Below are 12,260 nucleotides of genomic sequence, written 5' to 3' on the forward strand. Positions count from 1 at the left end.
TCAAATTTTTTTTGTTGAAAACTTTAGTTATTGGTATTGATCTTATAATGCCCCTATTATGCAATTTTAAAGATTCCTAATATCAGTTTTTGGAGGTTTCTTCAACATGCATAGATCAAAAAATTTTGTTTTGTCATAATATATATTTAATTTCATTTGAATACTCGATGCATAAACCTTTCTTTCGAAGCAGTTTCGAAGATTCAATCTCTCTAAATCTCTTCAATCTGCTCTGATTGGTTAGATGGCCTAGTCTTTTGTGATTGGTCTACCGTGTTCAGCACACGAGTATTTGGAGGTGGAGTCAAGTTGTTCATGGGTGGACAATGTAGAATATAGGCGTGCGTTATGCAAATTTGTTACCCCGTTACGTGTATAGCTGTCTCGGAAGTAAGACCTGAATTCCTGACGACTGGTTTAGGCAGTTCAGTCAATTATTTTTTGAGATACAGTAATTTTATTTAAAGTGCTCTGTTGGCTTCACATCTTTGCAGATAGTTTACATTCACAGACAGCTGTCTGTCTATATACATGTAGTCTCGTGTAGCCATTCTGAAGGTCTGGAATCTATGGCAGCTTTCATTGGCCAAGACCCGCCCATGAGGCTGTTTGACTGACATGTTCATCTTCACGTTTCGAGGCATGGAAATGTTGCCACAATAACAGACCAGTGTGTAAAACTCTCGGACGTATTTTAAAGATTCTGTGCCGCGAACTATGTTTCACATACATTTGAAACTCCTGCGTTTAGTTAATCCTGATAAGCAATAGTTGTCACAGGTGTTGTAAACACGATTGGCTTTCTGGTTTCGTTAGGGGTTTGGTACCATGGTATCTTTGTTTCCAGGCTGAACGTTAAAGAACGCGATACACATCTCGCAAAAATCCTGTAGAGTTCAACCAATCCGATAACGACTTCGACTTTCCTGAAGTGTTTCACTTTTGTGTGCCATATGCATCAGACGTTCAGCCAACAGTCTGTGGGCGTGACGTCTGAGGCTGAGACTAATATATATATATATATATATATATATATATATATATATATGTATATATATATATATATATATATATATATATATATATATATGAGACTAATAATATTTGAAAATTATAATTACTTTTCTATTTGTTTGTTTTAAATAATTGCTACTTTTTTTTTTTTACTAGGACTAGTTTTTTTTTTTTTTTTTTTTTACCTAAGGCAAGTACGTATAACCATAATTATCTATTTATTTTATACATTTTTTACACACATGGATGCCCTTTAATGTTTTTACATATGTTGTGTTCATTGTAAAAAATGGCATATGGACATGCTATTTTATATTTCTCATTTCTACATGGACATGTTTCCGTCAAATTAACAAATACTTTTTGCTTTTATTATTATTATTGTTATTGTTGTAGTCACAATGGTGGTCTGTTTTGTGATTATTTTTTTATATGATTTATTATATTTTATGAAACAAAAAAGGAAAGTCAATTTTGTCCACAGAATCTTTTTGTTCATTCGCCAGTTAAATGATGAGTTTGAAATGTCAATGCCAAAACATGAACGCTCACGTTTCTTATGTGTTTGTAGTCAAACAGCTTGGTTGTGATCAAATAAATCTTCAATTCAAATTAACAGATATATTAGACAGATACAAATTAACACATTTTAAATGTTTTATTTATTATTTTTATTAACAACAACAGTCTTTTTATGTTTGTTTAAATAGTAGACATGTACAGTATAAGTTGAGTACTGAATTGTTTTAAGACATATGTGCATGTTCATGCACATTTGCAGAAATTTGCAGTGAATACATGAGCATATTTTTATCCTTTAAAATGACTTTTGTTGATGTTACCTGCTGTAGTCAGATTGATTTAGTCATATAAATAGTCATAGTAATTTTGACTTGTACCATTATTATTATTATTATTATTATTATTATTATTATTATTATTATTATTATTATTATCGTTTACCTGACAAACAATATGTTTACTGTGATGAACATGATGCACAATTTGTGTGCTTGCATTTCACTCAGTTTTACCTTTGTATAATATTCTAATACATTGGCCACCTCCTGTCCTGCTCTGCAGCTCTTTTCCCATCTGGATTGTTCTGTTATGATTACATAATTATGGGATCGCAGTAAGATCGTGACACTTTGGTGAATATGTGGCTGATTCAGTGGAGATGCTGTCTGATCTGTATGTATAGTATGATTTTTTGCTCGGTGAAGTCTCAGTGGTGCTTAGTATCTGCCAGCTTAGCATGATTTTCATGTAAATGTATTCAGATGAGGGCAAGCAGGGAGACCACAAGCTTTGCTGGATCTTGTGCACCAGAATACAGTTGTCTGTAAAAATGAGTTACATCTCAGCAGTAGATTATGAGAAGGAGAAAATGCCTGTATTGCCAGAACAGATCACATAAACCCCCAATAAACCGCAACTGAAAGTAATTACATTCATCTAATGCGCTGTGATCCACAGTGAATAATGAGTTTTTATGTTTTGCTCCCGATACGTCAACCCCGTTGTTTTGCAATTCAGACAGGCACATCGCAGGCAGCCTTAAGGAAGTATACAGGGGTCCTCATGCTGTCAGTGGAGAGACGGGTGAGGGAGGGAGCGTGATGGTCTACCGTACAGTACTGGTTGTGTCCGAAATCTAAAGTGAATGACTAAAAAGACAGCGTTTTATGCATGAAGGTGCTTCTTAAGGAAACTTAAAGGTACCATAAAATCATGTCTGATGAAAACACAGATGAACTTTAGAGAATAGAGATACGCGAGCACATATTTAGTGAAAATAATGCTTTATGTATAGAAAATGGAATCATGAGATAAATATAAATATGGACATTTATTAATAAACTTGAAATCTGAGTATTCATCACACCACAAATACATGTACATCGGAAAATGAAACATAAGTTAAAATGAAAATATAGACATGAACTTACTTGAAATTAGGGTGTTCATTATGCTCTGGTAGCCATTATCTGCCAGATTTGTTTTTATTTAATCATAAATGCTACATCTTAAGCTTTAGACAGCAAGCAGAAAAAAAAATCTGCTTTATAGGCATATCGATGCAGACATTTGTGTTGTTGAAACCCCAAACATACGTCAAATTCAATGTTTATAAACCTAATTTAAATGTGGAGTGAAATCAGATTTAAATGTGTCAGTGTGAATGCTCAGATTTCATGTAAGTTTACTAATAAATGTCCATATGTTGTCCAATTATGACCAAACGAGGAGAAACACCACAGATGATGGCTGCCACAGTACACGAAGCACAATAAACAGTTCTCTCCCCTACAAAGACTGTCTAAATATCATCTCAGGAAGCGACTGAACATGGGAACGAGTAAAAGTGTCAAATATTCACTGTCATTAACTGACTAGACGGCTCAGCTGCAGGTGAAGCAGGACCCTAGAGGTCAAGGTCAGGGTCAGGGGGGTTTGTATGGTCAGACGACTCGCTACACCCCGAAACAGATTTGACTAGCAAATAGGGGAACACACAGGATGTAAATGTGCATTTCACTGCAGACCTGGCAACCCTGGGGAATTCTTTGGTGTTTGTTATTTATACATTTTTTCTTTCTCTCCCTGTGCATCTCTGCTGTCATTGTTTCTTCTTCTTTATGTTATGTTATAAGAGAATGACTGCTTTGCTGAGTACACAGAGAATAGTTTTTATAAAGCAGTGTTAAACAGGGGAACAAAGCTCTGTATGACCCCCCTTTATGGATGGAGTGGTGTCATTGGGGACTGTACACTTTTCTCCACTGGCCTGATGTCTATCTCTCATTCATCCGCTGGTCATAGTTATTTATGATGATTGATGCAAACAGTGATCTAGTAGCATGTAGTTTAATGCTGGTGTTCTTCAAAAAAACACAGCTTGCGCTTGGCATCATAATATCAATAGAATTCACGCAAGATATTAAATATAATAGATTTTATTTTTATAATTCTTGTTTATTACCCATTTAAGTTATTTTTTTAACATGCCAGGTCAAAATAGTTATTTCATAATTTTAATAAATTATTTTTAATAAACAAAATTAATAATGAGTTTAAAATAGAAAAAAAAAAAAACATTTAATGTTTAACATGTTAAGTAAAATTCTATATTAAAATATGTATTTTTAATGTGATAAGTAATTTTAAAAACATTAATTTATATATATATTTGTATTAATGATAGATCTTGATATGGCATGGAAAAATATACTTTATTAAAATATTATTTAACATTTAAAATATTCGATTATTAGAAATATTAGATTACATATTTTATTTTTATGTATATTTATTGTGTTTTTAAAATACATTAAAACCTTTTTAATAATATTTATAATAATAATAATAATAACAGTAATAATATTTAAATTATTATTTAATCTGAATGATAGATATTTAAAATATTTACATTTTTAAACATTTAAACATTTATATAATAAATAATGACATAAGTATAATATTTAAACTGTCTAGTGGCTAGTGCATGTACTCTAACACATTAATCTGGGTGATGCAAATTCAGTCTGGTTTACAACATCTCTAGCCATCACTTCCTTTCCTCTCTCTTGACAGTATGTATCATTAGGCAAAAAAATCCCAAACTAAATGAGAAGGATTGCAGGTCATTTCAGCTGCATGATTCCGGGCTCCTCCTCTTCCCTGCAGAGTGATGCAAATAACCAGTTAGCAAGCTATGGAAACCCTTTTCATTCAGTGCACTGGATATTTGTCAGTCCGAGCATGTTTAGTGAGCATATGCTTCCTTCATTCCATACCGGGCCTCTTCTGCGCCACCTTTATTTCATACGCCGCTCCTCACGAGCCGATTCTTGACTGAGTGATGCAGAATTATTATGCCGCCAACAGCTTGCCTCAAATAATAGGACCCAGGAGCTGCAGCAGAAGTCCAGGGGGGTTAACCAGCGCTTCCCCCCGCACCCCTCACAGTCCTGGACTCAGATCTTAATGGGACGTCAGACAAGACTGTCTGAATCGAGGACCAGACACCCCCCTCCACAAAATCTCTGCCTGGGTTGTAGGCATTTGTTCCCTCTGTGTGTGTGTGTGTGTGTGTGTGTGTGTGTTGGGGCGGGGGTGTCTCTGAAGGGCGATTACTGCCCCCACCCAAACGCTAGGTACATTAGACCATCTTCTGTCCTCCCAAACGGCTCCATACGCTTGCTAGCTTAGCGTCAAGCTAACTGTTTGTTTACTGTCTGAGAATTCAAATCACATCACATTCATGACTCTCGTCCAATAAAACACGTCCTGTTTCAGACACTAGCTGGATAATGAACCTTTCAGTTTCAGCTCAATTGTTTAAGATAAAATTGACAGACCATGGACTTTTTTTTTTTTTTTTTATTTAATTCGGTACAATAATATTACGAGTTTTATCAGAAATATGCTGCTTACATAGCATGCATGCAACAAAATACATATGTACATATGTGTGTGTTAAAATTAAATGATGATGAACATCATATCCACCCGCCATGACTTTGTGCCATGACCAAGCAGACTAGACGTTGCGCACTGATGATTAAGCAGGGTCAGTCGTTGAGCGGTCTGCATCTCAATCCCCAGAGGTGATATTAAGCACCCTAGACTGGAACCAACCAGCACCCCACCCCCACAGCCCTGGGGTGGATCCCAGTGTCCAGACAGTCCTTCCCCTGACCCCTGTCTGGCTCTAGGCTCGGGGTCAAACATCACGGCTGATAAAGTGTGCTGCTGGTAAACACTGTGGCGTGGCGGCGGGAGAGCAGCACACGTGATGCTGAACGTCCCGGCGTCTGTGTGCTGTCAATCAATTCTCCACCCCTCCCTTCTCATCCGAGTCTCCGCTCAAGCCACACCTCTTTTAGACGCTCTACAGTGAATGGCTTGGCGGTTTGCAAAAAATATACTGATATGCTGTAAAACGTAGGCCATAACAGGAATTTGTATGCTGTATTTTTCAAATCAAGCTGATACTAATTCTGTCCTATTTTCTTGTGTCTCCTCAGGTTTTTTACTAAATCTTGATGCCAGGATCAGCACAGACCATCACTGGAGATAGTTTTCCCTTTCTTCTTTATTTAATTACTGAATGTAACTGTTTTTAAGAAGACTGTTTGTGTTGTTTGTATCGGATCTCTCTTTTTTTCAACGTATTTCTGGACAATACAGGTAAGTTCGTTGTTTGAAAAAAGAACTATTTCTTAAATGTACAGTACAAAGGACAATTAATAATAATGAGACTTACTGCCAACTTAAAAATTGATTAAACTTTATCATAGATAGATATAGATGGATAGATAGATAGATAGATAGATAGATATGTATTCAGAAATATATTTATATAGATTGTTACATATTTATATAGATATTCATATAAATGAATATTCAAATACATATTCAGATATTCATATAGATTGATCAGATAGATACTCAGATAGAAATTCAAACATATATATATATATATATATATATATAGAGAGAGAGAGAGAGAGAGAGAGAGAGAGAGAGAGAGAGAGAGAGAGACTTTTTATTGATTTGCTATTGCTTTAATCTATTCCATTAAAGTGATTCCTGCCTAACTGCCTTGTATTAAAGATAAAAAGTGCTTAATTAAATTCTGAAAAAGAAATGATCATTACCTGTGTGGTTTTTTGTAAATATATTTTCTTTATTTTTCTTGTTTATTTATTTTTAAAATCTTTTAACAGTCTTCATGAATAAGGTAGATTTTGATGTAGTGTTCTCGAAGCATTAGAGGCACAAATCCCAAATTGTTTTGTTGAAACATGTTTGATGAACTATTATATAACAGAATTATCCCAAAATGAAACATTGCTCTTTTCAAACGCCTTAAAAGCCCTGTGGGAATTTTGACCTGTACCTTCCTATGATTGCATTTAAGGGCTTTAATTTGACAAACTGTTGAACTGCCATTAAAAAAAGACTGCAGTAAAAATATTTGTTATTATTATCAAATTTTAATTACCAACGATGTAATATAACCCTGTTACTGAATGACTGGTGTGATATTCAAAATTGTCAAAATAACATCATTTAATATGGTAAATATCAAAATTCTACATTTAAGTTTACAACACTATTACTCATTTTGGAATTTTTCAAAATTATTTTTTTATTTTATTTTATTGCATTTATTTATTTATTTTATTACTGCTAGAAATGTATCAAATAAATAAATAAACCACTCAAATCGGGGTTGTAAACCGTGTTTAGAAGTCTATTTAGTAACAGGGTTGCAAACTTGCAAACCTCATACAAAATGAATAGAAAGTAAACCACCTCAAGTTTACGATCAGTCAACTGCCACCTTACCCAAAAAAGAGATGATTTTTGAGTTTAGTTTTGTGTCAGCTTTTGTCAAACTGAGTCAGAAAGAGTGCACTTTCTCTCAGCCATAAAGTGTTCATTAGCTGAGAAGGAATCCAGTTCACCCAAACACACACACATCAGTCCTGCTTCCTATTGTTTTCCTTTAACTGTCAGCTCAAGCGCAGGTCTAGTGTGCGCTCCAGTGCACTTACTGAAATCTGCCCCTCGGTCACCCAGCCGTACTGACCCGGGATCAGGGCCAAGCCACCCTGGCCGTGACTCAGCCGCCAGGAGGCCAGACTTTGGCCTGAAAGAAAGCGAGAAGGAGAGATTATCCTACTGTGGGCCCGTCCGGCGGAGGGTATGACGGTATTGACCAGGAGGGGCCACCCATGGAGCGTCCATTGAGCCATGAGATGGCCTGATATACATGCTTACTGAGCATAGCAGATTCCCTTACTCTCAACGGGATAAACCCACACAGAACAAGCCTCTTTCAGAGAGATTAGGGTGGCAGCTCTCGTCCCCTTGTTCACCCCCTCCCTCGCCCATCCTCTGCCCAGAGACAGGGCTCAAAAAGTCTGGCCGAGCAGCTCCGGTAAAACAGTTCTTGGTGGTCTGCCAAGACATTCATTGTCTTTGTCGGAGAGGTGAGGAGGGAGCTGGCCGTGAAGCCCTGCATCCTCTGGCTGTTGTGTCGCATTACATTCAGGCTTCAAAATGTAAAAAAGATACGAAATCGTTTCGTCAGTACTGATTACAGACACTAAGGCATAAAAACAGGAATTAATATCCTCTAGATGTTCTAGGTGTATTTAATTATTTGAGAAGTTAAAAATGTACTTTGAATTTTGTCATTACATTACCATTTATTTCAGTCACTATATGAATTTAGAAGGCAAAATAATGCATCTAACAACATGTTTACAGTTAAATATTTGAATTGACTGAATGTAAATATTTACACTTATTTCTAATTGTTCTCTGCAATTCAGTAAAAATACTGCATTATATAGTCGTTTTTTAGTTTATGAATCATCATCATCATCATAATAGTTTAATTTGTATTTACGCGTTTTTATTATTATTATAAAATGTGGACTGCTTAAATATTTATTGACACTCATTTTCAATAAAACAAGCCTTCACAAGATGACGAAGACAACAACAAACCAAAAGACTTTGTGGTGGTTTAATAAATAATGTTTATTCCTAGGAACAAACTTATCTGTATATATATATATATATATATATATATGGTCTTTATCACCACAGACTGCATTAGAAACAAACACTTTTGTTTCTAATGCAGTCTGTGATGATAGAGACCAAAATAATTGAGATAATCAGTTATGGACCATAAATCAGGACGAGTGATAAAATATGAATAAATACAGAAAATAACTAAAGCCTAAATGCCACAAACATATAATAAAAGTCATTATTTAAATCTAAAATGATTGTTTAGAAGATGATCTTGTGTGTGTGTGTGTGTGTGTGTGTGTATATATGTATATGTATATGTATAGCCTACATATTGTGAACGTTTTGCAATTTTACATTACATTAAAAATAAACACAGAAACATTGCAATAACACAAAAGCTGAGACTCCACGACACATTTTTATCATAGCTAAATTTCGAATTAAAAGAGTTGGGTCTTCATTTTGAATTACCATTATGAGAAATGCCTTTGTTGTTCTCACAAAATAAATAAATAGATAAATAAATAAACCAAACTAATGCACGAACTTGAAAAAAAAAAAAAAAACATTTCATCCCCAGCAGAGAGCATTATTGAAATTTCAGAACTGAGATGCCCTTTGACTCTCCTGCAACAGACTTGAGAGTGAACGAGCGGGCGGTGGAGCGCGCGCGTGCACGCGGGAGGTTACTCTGTGAACTTGAAGAGCAGTTTGTCATGCTAACCAGGCTGGTCTGGAGCTATTGAATTCACACACAAGGAGCAGAACTTTCACAGGACCTCGTCTTTTATGATGCAAAACTAGTCAGACCCCGCACCCCGGGGTTCATATCCATACATGTGTCCGTGTAGACCTTTTCTCGGTGAATTTGGGGGTTAGGAGAGGGGAAGAACAACACATTTCTAATAAACTTGACCTGGATAGTTAATCATTTGTGTGTGATACGTATTGGTAACTCATTTTATTATTTACAAGTGGAATAATGTAGCACCACTGCTGTTTAATGTAGGCTATAAATTAATTTTCCTCAAATAGGAAAGTCAGCATGATATTGAGCGCGATTATTCACGACTACAGCGAGTCATAATTTACATTATATTCACTATTGAGCAGGCCCGATGTCTCAGTTGGACAATTATGAATAATACAAAAAAATTGTATTTCAATTAAAAAATAAGTAGGCTACACTATTTTTATTAAAATTGTATTATACATAAATTAAATGCAATTCTTCCGCTACAACAAATAGTCCCTGACACAATATAACGTTGCTATGCAACAAATAGCTATCTGACGTGGCTAAGTGTTTCACATCATATCTATATTGACCAATCAGACGTCGGACCTACTGAGTTTTATAAAATTATAATGATTTCGTTATGTTTTAAAATGTAATCTGAAAGCTTGCAGTGGAACTTGAAAATATCGAATATTTTTATATTTAAATGACACGACTTTAACATTTTATGTTCAGGGAACATTTTTATTAGCAATTTATAAGTACACCTAATCTTGTTTTTTTTAAAAATTTTATTAGCCTACTACTATTATTATTATTGTTTTATTCCGTTCACCTAAACTGTTTGTTTGTGAATTCTTGTCTGTAATCTTAAAATTGTAGAGGAAGGGTCACTCTATTAGGTTCTTCAATTATGTGTAATTTCTTTTTAAATCATAAAGGGGGAGTCTAAGAGAATGCAGACCACCAAGATTTGAAACAATAGTACTGTGAGCGCATCTGATTGGCTGAGAGGAAACAGACTACGTGCTTCTTCTAGTGGAAGAACCAATCACGGTTCAGTTTGACCCTACACGCTTTGGCCCGTCGCTCACGTACAACACACAGCGCCGCATTTGTGTTAACCAGGAAGCCATAAAGTGTGTTTTTTGTCCGTTCTCTCTATTTGTACAGACCTGAAGCTGAGCGTGACTTCTAAACGTCAAGCTTCAAGCCTTCTGTAAACTATTCATGCGTCATTTAAATACATGCAAATGAGATTTAACCCCTCCCTGGTCCCTTGTTCTGTGAAAGCAAGCAGCCTGGAAGTTCAGGACAGATACAGAGGTTTCTCATCTCCAGCTTCCACCCACTGAGCTGATTAATGAACAGACCTCAGGAGAGTCACTCACAACTGAGGGGCACGAATCATTCAAGATAAACTGTAAGATTCAGCACACAATCTTACAATATCTGGAGGTGGCAGAACCTTAAAGAGTGATAATAAGTGTTTTGGGGGGATTTATTATTTATTTATTTTGCTTCAAAGCAAATTTCATCATTATATATATATATATATATTTTTTTTTTTTTTAAAAACAAATGTTTTTTATTATTTTATTTTGATTTTATACAAATATTAAATAGTAATCCTATTTTGAAAATGTAAATTGAGATATTATTCTATGTTGAATTTATATGTATAAATAAATATATATGTTGGCTACTGATGTCGTTTTATTTATTTGTTTTATGTTTGTGTCAAAAGCCTTGAAATCAAACATCATCCCGATTTTATTCAGAATAGCTTACACTGACTCAGATTTTATTTACTTATTTATTTTATTATATAAACACGAATTTGTTTCAATGTATTGTAGTTAAAGGGCACATATATTGCTCTGTCAAGGTCAAGTTCAGGCCAGAATAAAAAGGGTTCAAATCTTAATTTTAAATCGCTTTATTATACTGCCACCTAGTGGAAGTGGCTAAACTGACTGAATCATATAATGCGTCCTTTCAGCTGGAGAACTATTATAGTCAGTCGTCTGTAATATGTAGTGTCATCATATTATATCTTTGTCAGGAATGATTATATAGCTTTAAATAAAGACTTTAATTAGACAAAAACGCCATAAAACAATTTTGAAAGTTCTAAGTTGTGAAAATTACATGATCTTGGACCTTTATGTGTCAAACTAACTACTATAAGCCCTCACAGCCTCGATTTCATGGTAAATTCACTATGGCATCTTACCCAATAAAGGTTATTAAGCTACCGAATTGTGATATTATTAGATCTAATATTTGGTTACAACATTTGCTGGTCGATGGAAGGAAACCTTAACCTTTGCTTCCCCCTAGTGGAGTGAAAATAAGTGTAGAATCACGCCATCTCTTGAAGAAAACTTCTCGAATATATACATTGTACTAAAAGCCTCGTTGTTAAACTTCTATTTTAATAATGTCTCCCAATATATAATATGTAACCCGAGCATTTAGACATCCTTTAATGACCACCACCCCATTAAAACTGTTGAATTGAAGTTTAAGATTATTAATTAAGATTATTGCCGCCATCTATTTCTTCTTTAAAACTTCAATAAAGAACTAATCTCTTATGTGTTACTTATGGAAAACTGCGTATTTTTATACATTATAGGCTTAATTATATCATAGAATACAGCTATGTTTATATACAGTAGTAACATTATAGTGTTGAAAATAGTTCAGTAGTGTGGATTACTATTTATAAACTGAATCAGACATGTTTTCTAAAATGTAATTTAAGTATCTTGGAGTACAACTTTTTATATATATTAATTTTGCCTGGAAATAAAAGGTAGTACGTAAAAGTATGAGCTTTCATACCTCAAAACAACCAACAGATGTCACCAGATATCCAAACAAGTAACCTGCATAATTATATCTTATAGATTTTGTTTTTATTTTATTTGTTTGGATT

General features: G+C 34.6%; 1 protein-coding gene and 1 long non-coding RNA gene across 4 annotated transcripts in view; one reads left to right on the plus strand and one right to left on the minus strand.

The window, feature by feature from the left end:
* LOC127943146 (uncharacterized) overlaps positions 1–6,676 on the plus strand; it is a 38,302-nt gene extending 31,626 nt beyond the window's left edge. For all 3 annotated transcript variants that reach the window (XR_008149567.1, XR_008149569.1, XR_008149568.1), the window contains one exon: positions 6,048–6,676. This is a non-coding gene — a long non-coding RNA (uncharacterized LOC127943146). The remainder of the gene's footprint in view (positions 1–6,047) is intronic.
* Positions 1–12,260, minus strand: part of LOC127943135 (protein strawberry notch homolog 2) — a 296,904-nt gene that overhangs the window by 269,313 nt on the left and 15,331 nt on the right. The window lies entirely within an intron of this gene.

This window comes from Carassius gibelio, chromosome A22, assembly GCF_023724105.1.
Source record: "Carassius gibelio isolate Cgi1373 ecotype wild population from Czech Republic chromosome A22, carGib1.2-hapl.c, whole genome shotgun sequence".
NCBI lineage: Eukaryota > Metazoa > Chordata > Actinopteri > Cypriniformes > Cyprinidae > Carassius > Carassius gibelio.